Source organism: Pituophis catenifer, unplaced genomic scaffold (genome assembly GCF_029215685.1).
Source record: "Pituophis catenifer annectens isolate HBS135680 unplaced genomic scaffold, rPitCat1.0.hap2 SCAF_15, whole genome shotgun sequence".
Lineage (NCBI taxonomy): Eukaryota > Metazoa > Chordata > Lepidosauria > Squamata > Colubridae > Pituophis > Pituophis catenifer.
The window spans coordinates 8,037,786-8,047,591 of NW_027256895.1; the positions used below are offsets into that span (position 1 = coordinate 8,037,786).

At 36.4% G+C, this 9,806-nt stretch overlaps 1 pseudogene; it reads right to left on the reverse strand.

The window, feature by feature from the left end:
* Window positions 1-334: 334 nt before the first annotated feature.
* On the reverse strand, window positions 335-7,288 carry LOC139324244 (vomeronasal type-2 receptor 26-like; annotated as a pseudogene).
* Window positions 7,289-9,806: the final 2,518 nt, after the last annotated feature.

The following is a 9,806-nucleotide window of genomic DNA, read 5'->3' on the forward strand; positions in this document are numbered from 1 at the left end:
ATAAATAAATAAATAAATAAATAAATAAATAAATAAATAAATATCTTAACAGGAATCAAGAAACCTAGATTATCAAAGTCAACAGGAGGGTTGGAATGGGGAAAGGCTTAGGTTAAAGAATCTTGGGAAATGATGGAAATACAGCAACATGAGAACTTACTTTGGAAAGGCCAACCATAATAAAACTTAATAATAATCAATATCCTATTTAAATTATTATTTAACAGAAATAAAAATGTTTGTTTCTAAACTTGTACATAATTTTCCTGTAGGCAGCAGTCTTTCTATTCCTTTTTTGAAAAGTTCTGCTAAGTCAGGGAAATCACCTTGAGTATTAGTTCCTCTTTATCAGTTGCTCCTTGTGGTTAAGGTCAGGACGTAAAACAATGATGTAGCATTTTGGCAGAAATATGCATCCCAGTAATGCAGCACTGGAGGCCAAGATGGAGAAGACCTCCACAGCTACCATGGCTTTGCCTTTTGTGCTCAGATAGGCTGGAAAGAAGGAGATCCACACACTGCAAAAGGCCAACATGCTGAAGGTGATGAACTTGGCTTCATTAAAGCTGTCAGGTAACTTACGGGCAAGGAAAGCCACAATAAAGCTGGCGATGGCCAAGATACCCATGTAGCCTAAGACACAGTAGAAGAAGAAAGCTGATCCCTCATTGCACTGTAAAATCATTTCTTGGAGCTCTGAATGCATGTCCAACTCAGGGAATGGGGGATATGTTGACAACCAAAGAATACAAATGCATACCTGGAAGAGAGAGCAAAAAAGGACAGTACAAAAAGCCAATCTTTTCCCCACCCATTTCCTCATCTGAGATCCTGGTTTAGTGGCCATGAAAGCTACAACTACTGTGATAGTTTTGACCAATATACTAGAAATGGCCACAGAGAAAGTGACACCAAACATTGATTGTCGGAGAAGGCAGGTCACTTTGCCAGGTTGGCTGAGGAAGAGGAAAGAAGAGAGAAAACAGAGCTGAAGAGAGACAAGCAGCATGTAGGTGAGGAACCTGTTGTTGGCTTTGACAATGGGAGTATCCCTGTACTTAATAAAAGTTCCAAGTATCCAAGATGTCAGGATGAAGAAACCAAGACCTGCTGAAGCTAAACCAATTCCTAAGGTTTCTTCAAAGGTTAGAAACACCACCGGTTTCAGGATACAGCCTTTCTTTTCTTTATTTGGATAATGATCTTCTGAACATTCAAAACAGTCATCCATATCTGGAAGCAAAATCAAGGAATTTGTCATCTAGGCATTCCAAATTATTAGAAATCACCTTTTTAATTTTTTCATCCCAAACTAGTATATGAAATGTAATGAAAAATTGTAGAATTTCTACCCCACCGTTTTGATCTGAAATCTTCCCTTCTGGGCATGGCACACAGTCATAGCAGCAGAATTGATTTCCCTCGATCCCCTTCTTCCAGGATCCAGGGAAACAAGGGTAATTACATCGGGAGAATGGAAGAACCTGGTGATAAGCAAAGAAGGTTTCAAAATTGGTGACATTTAAAACAGTTTGTAATTGTTTTTGACTTCCCAAAAAGATATTGAATTTTTCAACTTCATCAAGTTAAAAAGATGTGGAAATTGCAATGATGTAGAAAAGGTCCTGTTTGAAGGGCAGGAGGTTTAAATAATTGTGCATAGTAACAATCTCATGGAAAAGTGACCTTTCTTGTGATTTCACATTCAAATCCAAACCAAAAATGGAAATGTGCCTTTTACATTGTAATATCATATTGTCCATTTGAGGAATGCCTGATCATCAACAAGGTTTGAAAAGAATATGCCTAGCTGATTGAATAATTCAATACCTGGTTAAAAGCTGGGTTCCAGACAATCCCATCTTCATCAATGAATAATTCCTTCCCTTTTGGAGCCTGTAGATCCATCTTTCCAACTCTAACTCTCTGAAAGGATCTGTTTGGAAAAGTGATCAAGTTGGTGATGTCAAATCCACCTGTTGCTTCCCTTTTCTCATTCAGGAACACTCTTTCCCCAGCTGAATTGTTAAAAGAAATGCCTTGAAGAAATGAATGGAGCTAATTGAAAGAGAATGAAAGAGAAAGGGAGTTGAATACAATGTAGTAGAGAGGAGGACACTATATTCAGGTTTCATTGATGCATTCCTCTCTTTCCTATAACAATTACTAAATATGTACACTTAGAAATTTAATAATTGATATTTCATAGTAATGTAACATACGTAGCCACTCTATTACTAATTTTATTTTATTTTAAGGAAATATAAGAATGAACAAAAGCAGAATGAATATAGGCTATTTGAGTTACTCAAAGTCCTTCAGTTGTGAGTCAGGTTCATTTCTTAAACAATAATGAAACCAAGACCGTAGCTAATCTTCCCTCAATGGCATAAAGATACATGATAGTCTGAAATATGACAAATGACTGCTCTTTAGAAGGCCAGATCCTGAAGATGAAACTCAAATACTTGGGCCACCTAATGGGAAGAGACTAATGCTGTGAAAGATGGAGGGCAAAAGGAAAAGAGAAACTAGTTTTTCTGAATCTATTTTATGCGAAGAAGAAAAACAGAGTTGGAAGGGTCCTTGGAAGTCTTCTAGTCCAATACATTGCTAAAGGAGGAGACTTAAAACCATTTTAGACAAATCACAGCCTAATCATTTCCTAATTGTCAGGACATTATTCCTTATTTATAGGTTGTTTCTCATACTTAACATGTAGAAAATATTAAGACTTTCCACAGTGGATTCAAAAGATAATTTTACATCAAACTGCTCATTGAATTACAAGAAGTGTCCAATGCAGAGAAAATACCTGCCAAGCCTGGCGATCTAGATGGCCCATTTGTTTACCCATCATAGCTTTTTTTCTATTGAAACGTAATGTGTACAGAGCCTGCAAAGCATGAGCCACAGCATAAGCAGCATTGTAGACACTGTAGCTGTGGCCAGTCATTTCTATTTCAAACAAAGGAGCAGGAAGATCTTCTAGCTTCTTCTGCACAGGGCATGGATTACTAGCCATTTCTTGTAATTCTGGTTTTGGAAATGAACAATCAAACGATTGTTCCCAAACGTCCTGTAGAAACCCATCTCTGTAGACTGAAACAGGATTGATGGTCTGAAGAAATTGCTTGAAACCTACAACTGTTTTTGAATGAACAGTGAAGGAAATAGCCCCATGAAACATCTGGAGATCCCAACTGACTTGAAATCCAGATAAAATGAAATCAATCTGTGCAGTCATGATCCACACCCTTCTAAACAATGTAGTTTTCTTGCTTTCAGGATCTACCACAAATGTGACAGCTCTTAGCGCCATAATTGCCAGGGATTCTCCATAGACGAGAAATGCATTGGCTTTGCTATTCATCATATTAATAGAGATAACTGAGACTGTTTGATAAAGTCCTGAGATGTCTTCCACATGGATTAGTTGGGAAATCCTTTGTACAAATGATGAACATATTCCATTCTGTGAGAGTAAGGGCTGCATTTTCTGTAAGAAATTTTCTCCATTGTTGTTATCAACAGCAAAAATCCCAATCCATGTCCACTTGAAATGGTGAAGCAATTGGATAATACCAATGTACTGATGGTCCTCTTTTGGGACCATGTAATAAAGTGAAGAGTGCTTACTGGTCTCCAATGCATCTTGGGCTAATGAGCCATATGTCAGCTATAAGAAAGTGGAATAGTATTCTGTTGAAATGTTAAATCACATCTATTTTTTTTCTTATCTAGTTTTCTTATGAAAAACATCCAAGGAACATTGTCCCTAGAATTCTTCTAAATATTACTGTAGAAAGGAGTTTCTTAGAATTACTTCAAAGACATATCAGAGAAAAATTGCTTTAATGGGTGCAAAGAGTTCTACCATCCATTCTTTCCTTAGGTATGAAATGTCTTTGGATATTCACTTCCTCTATTTGGTATTATCAATTCAGAAAAGTAGAACTAATTAGTAGACCTTTAGAAATGCAGAACATTTTAACACAAACCTAAGCCTAATCTTTGATGGTCATGAAGTATTCCATAACAACTACATTAACAACAGCAACAAAATTTGGAATTTCCCTCCTCAACCTCATCACAGCTTACTTGTGGCATCTTGAAGAAACCTATAAGTTCACCTATATAAGATGATGTTTCAAAATCCAATCCTCCAATGATAGCCATGAGATTCTTCTGGCTATCACATCTATAGTTAGGGACAAACTCCTGGGATTTGAAAAGCAGGTCTAGGGTGGTGCGATAGGTCATCCTCGCATTGTTGTAACTGTCATAGATGTGGAACCCAAGAGTGATGTTAGGTAAGGTCTGGGAGTCCTCATTGATCTCCTTCACAGCAAAAGCCAAGGCAAGGACGTGTTGATGAAATTTGGTGATTACACTGCAAATATTTGAAATACCCCAGTTGAAAAAATAAGTTGACAATTCTCATCATATCTCTATGAATAACAAACATTTCTTTCTCTGACTGTAGTAAATCACTTTTCTAAAATTCTGAATAATTTCTTGGTGCTCTCTGAGCTTGGTGGCTTTCTTGCAAACATTTCATTATCCAAAGTAGGTAACATCATCAGTGGGTAGCGCTGATGATGTTATATAGTTTGGATAATGAAATGTCTGCAAGAAAATATCCAATCTCAGAGAGCACCAAGGATCCTCCATTCCAACCCTAAACTGCAAATATTTTTCTTTATTGGTAATTTCTACAGAGTTCAAATTTACTTCTTACATAATATTTCCATGACTTGTAACAAATATAACCTGCAACATGTACAAGTCATGACTTTTTTCAAAATATTCTATTTTCTACAATATTTTCAGAAAATGTTATATTTTCAAGGGATTTTCAAGATTGGCTAAAATCAGATAGTGAAGAAATATTCTTACATTGGTACTTCGTAAGATGTTATGGCAGGGTTTTCTTTAAATTTACTTTCAATGAAGTGATAAATGATGTGGGACACCATCCCACCAATGATGAGGTCTCCAGGCTGGTACCAGTCATGTGGAACAAGGAAAGCATCTCTTGGAGGGCAGCTCAGAGTAACTACTCTGTGCACCAAAAACATCAGGAGAAACATGGTTTTGTTATTGTGAAAATGTTTTCCCTTCCATCCTACCCATAGGGAAGCATATATAATCCAATACTTCATCTAACGGTAGATCTAAGGATTATATTTGAGAATACATCTAATGAGAAAATCGATCATTTTCAAATCTATCATTTCCATGTGAGTACAAATTTTTATCTTGAATATCACAAGGATTTCAACAGATACTCTGGCAGAAGAAAACATAGGGTTGGTACTTGAAGTAATGAAATTGACAGAAACATGACTACTACTTGTACTAAACTCTTTATGGTTCAAGACTCACTTTATAGCCAAAAAGATACTTTCATTGTTATTGAATTTCAATTGCATTCTGTGCAGCCTTTGATGTTTTGGCCTACAGTAATTCCTCTAGGAGATAATTATTTTGTTTTGATGAGCTGGTTCAGTATTTTTTTTTTAAATGAGCAAATGCCAGAAAAGTAGTATAAGGGAGATTTGCAATAGAATATATATTTAATTAGTATAATTGTAGAAATAAAAATAGAGCTTTTTTCCAAGATACCACATTTACTTTCTACCAATTTTTCACAAAAAATAATAATGAACAAATCCAGAACGTATCAGTCATTTATTGTAAGTATGTTTTCTGGGGAGAAAACAACACAGATATTCATTTTTTTAAAAAAAATTACCTTAAGGGCTCTAAAACTCTTCAAAAAAAAATGTCTTTCACGTTCTCTGACAAACACTTTCATGTATTCTAAAGAATATTATTTCTTTTCCCCCATCTAGAAGCATTTGAATGTTAGAGAAGTTATAGATTTGTAATAAACCCTACATTTTTTCTCAAACACCTTTTACTCATATGAAAAATTTTGGGGGAACTGGGTAAGATTATAATAAGAAAAAAAAATTTTTACAATGGGATGTCATATAGTTTGATTTAAGGATGTTCCTTAAATTTCAATTCATAAAAGTGACAAACTATGCAGGACACGTTGCCACCAATTAACAAATGACCAGTCGACCTGGACTCTACGTGGGACTGTAGTTGAAAAGTATCCAGAATTCCAATTGGTTCAAAACTCAGCCACCTGTATGGTTTTGTGCAGACCCAGGTGCTCACATGTGTCACCTTTATTGCGAGAGTTGTATTGGGTGAGAATTTCTGGAATGGATTGCCCACTGAGCTCAGGACAGCCCCCGACCTTCTTTCCTTCCGTCGCGAGCTGAAGACGTGGCTCTTCTGCCAATTAAACTGATCCGTTTGGGGGTACACTGGTATAATTTTAAATTGTTTTTAATTGGGTTACTGATTTTAATTTTGTATTGTATTGTGATTTGTATTGAAGTTGTCATTTTGTAAGCTGCCTTGAGTCCCTAGGGAGAAAGGCGGCATATAAATCACAATAAATAAATAAATAAATAAATAAATAAATAAATAAATAAATAAATAAATTTGCTTCTGGGTACATTTCAAGGTGCCAGTTATCACCCTTAAACCTTATATGGCTTGGGACTAGATTATTTGAAGAAACGTCTCTACCGGATCACATCCATGTGATCCGGTAGAGCAGAGAGGTAGGGAACATTGTGCGTCCTCTCCCTTAAGTATGGACATCTGGTGGGAAGTGAAATCCAAAATTTTTAATACCGGTTTTGTGGGCATGGCTTGGTGGATGTGGTGTGGCTTGGTTGGCATGGCAGGGGAAGGATACTGTAAAATATCCATTCAGACATCACTCTGGGGCCAGCCAGAGGTGGTATTTGCTGGTTCCCCAAACTATTTCTGCTACCGGTTCTCCAGAACCTGTCAGAACCTGCCGGATTTCAGCCCTGGGTGGGACCCAGAAAGGTCTTCTTTGTGATGGCTTCTTCCCTCTGGAATATCATGGAGATAAGATTAGCTCCAACTTTGATGCTCTTTTGCAAAGCCCCGAGCGCCCAGTTTTGCCAATAGGCCTGTGGAACCCAGAGTGGGTTAGAGCCCATCAAGTACTCAACTGGCTGATTGTTATCTCTAGGGGTGCATTTATATTGTTTGTGTATTGGGTTTTTATTTTTATTTTTTTAAACTGCTGAGAGACACTGAGAGTGAATTGGTGACCATATAAATTCTCTTAAATAAATAAAGAAACTCCTTACAATGGTATGTCATAAGTTCTTCTTCAAGGATCTTCTTTGAATTTCAGTTTATAAAATTGGTAAACAATGTGGGACATTGTGCCACCAATGATGAGAAGAGAGGAAGTATCACTTGCAGAGAAGTACAGAGAAACTAGTTTCTATCTGAATTAGGGTTGCACTTTCATTATTACTTGGGTGACATGCCTTGCCCCTATCTATCATCTCTCTCTCTCTATTTATCATCTATCTATCTATCTATCTATCTATCTATCTATCTATCTATCTATCTATCTATCTATCATCTATCTATCCATCCATCATCTATCTATCTATCTATCTATCTATCTATCTATCTATCTATCTATCTATCTATCTATCTATCTATCTATCTACCTTCATGACTATATGCCTATTGATCCTTCAGATCTAGTGAACAGTCAAAATGTCCCTCAAACTTTCTTCATCTTTGTAGTCCTGTCCTCTATCAGAGAGAAGTGTACTCTTTCTCTGGTATTTGAGCTGAATTTCAGCTGACTTTCTTGAAAAATGCCAGACTTTTTATTTTAAACTAATTTGAATCACTCTTTCTAATGACCGGCACACACTTTGAGTAAAGCAAGAAACAGAAGGCAGGATACATTTCATTTCACTACATTTCCCCTATTATTAATATTTGATAACAGGTTGTTCGGGAAATAGATTTATGGGTAGAGGTTGAATGGTTATGACTCAATATAAAATCTTTTTTTCTAAATTCATGTAAACGTAAAGGTTAACAAACTCAATAAATTTGACTTTTCAAACGACCCTAAGAAGTCCAAAACTGACATCATATAATATTGTGTTCAATACCTATTCATAAAATGATAATGAGCCTTTCATTAAATTTATGTAATGTTTTATGAATTGAAAGTATAAAAACCATAAAAATGTCTCTGCAGACATTGGACATCTCCCTCCCTCACCCCCTCCCTCTCTCCATACCTACTTACATACCTATAATCTTTATCTATCATCTCCATATAGGACAGGAGTGTGAAACTCAAGGCCTGTGGGCCAGATCTGGCCCACGAGGTGCTTAGATTTGTCCCACGGGGCCGCCCTGGAAACAGCAAACAACTGGCCCGCAGTGCTTCTTCCAGCAAAATATGGAGCCTAGGGGGCCTATACATGTTTTCGGCCTGGATGTCCTGCTGCAGCCCTCTGCCAGAAAAAAACGGTGCTCAACATGAATGATGTCGAGCTGACCACGTCCACCAGGCACCCCAAAGTCAAACACAACCTTGGTATGGCCTTTATTGAAATCGAGTTTGACACCCCTGCTCTAGGGGAATATTCACATTTTTTCCCTCAGAAATTTTCATTTTTGAAATCGCTATCTCTATCAGAGACAAGTGTACATATTTTTTTAGGATTTTCACTATATTTCACCTTTGCTTTTATTGAAAAATGCAGTCTAATTCCATATGGATGTATAGAAATAAATAAAGAGTGAAATCACTCTTTATTATAGTCTTTGTTCAGCACAACTGTGAATAAAGGATGAGACAGAGGAAAAATACATTTAATTCCATTTCACCGAATTTCCCATATTATTGAAATCTGGTAGCAAGTTGCAATGAAAATATATTTATGAATAGAGAGTGAATGGTTATAAACCAGGATATCACTCTGCTAAAAGACTAATTCCCACAACACTGTCAAACTATTTACTAAGATTGTATTAATGTTATTATTCTCATCCTTCCTTTTACCTATCTCCTCCCACTTATGACTATAACCATGTTGCTTCTATCGTTACAACTTATATTGTTTTAATTGTTTCCTAGTATGATTTCATTGCTTATTAGTAACTGTGACTATCACTAAATGCTGTATCTTATGATTCTTATGAATCTTGATGAATGTATTTATTTTATTTTTATGTACACTGAGAGCATATGTGGCAAAGACAAATTCCTCTCTGTCCAATCACACTCAGCCAATAAAAAATTCTATTCGATTCGATTCGATTCGATTCGATTCGATTCGATTCTACCCTACCCTACCCTACCCTACCCTACCCTACCCTACCCTACCCTACCCTAACCTAACCTACCCTACCCCACCCCACCCCATCCCATCCCATCCCATCCCATTCTAAATGTGTGGGATTTACAAACTTAATAAATTTTCATTTTAAAGAAGCCTAAAAAATGCAACTGATGTCCTATAATACTATGTTAAATATATATATTCATAAAATAGTAATTAGCTTTTTACTATTTTTATATAGTGTTTTAGGAATTGAAAGTATTTATTTTATTTATTTATTTATTACTCACATTTATAGACCGCCGTTCTCCCGAAGGACTCAGGGCGGTGTACAGCCAAGGTAAAAAACATAAATACAAACATTAAAAACAATTTAAAAAGATATATATAAGTTTGGCCCCAGGTTAAAAAACAGTAACAAAACATATTAAAAAACATTTAAAAAAGTGTTAAGCCAGCCTGGCTTGCTGAAAAAGAAAGATCTTCAGGGTACGGCGGAAGGCACCGAGGTCTTGAATTCTTCATATCTCTGGGGGCAGTTGATTCCAGAGGGCAGGTGCCCCCACAGAGAAGGCCCTC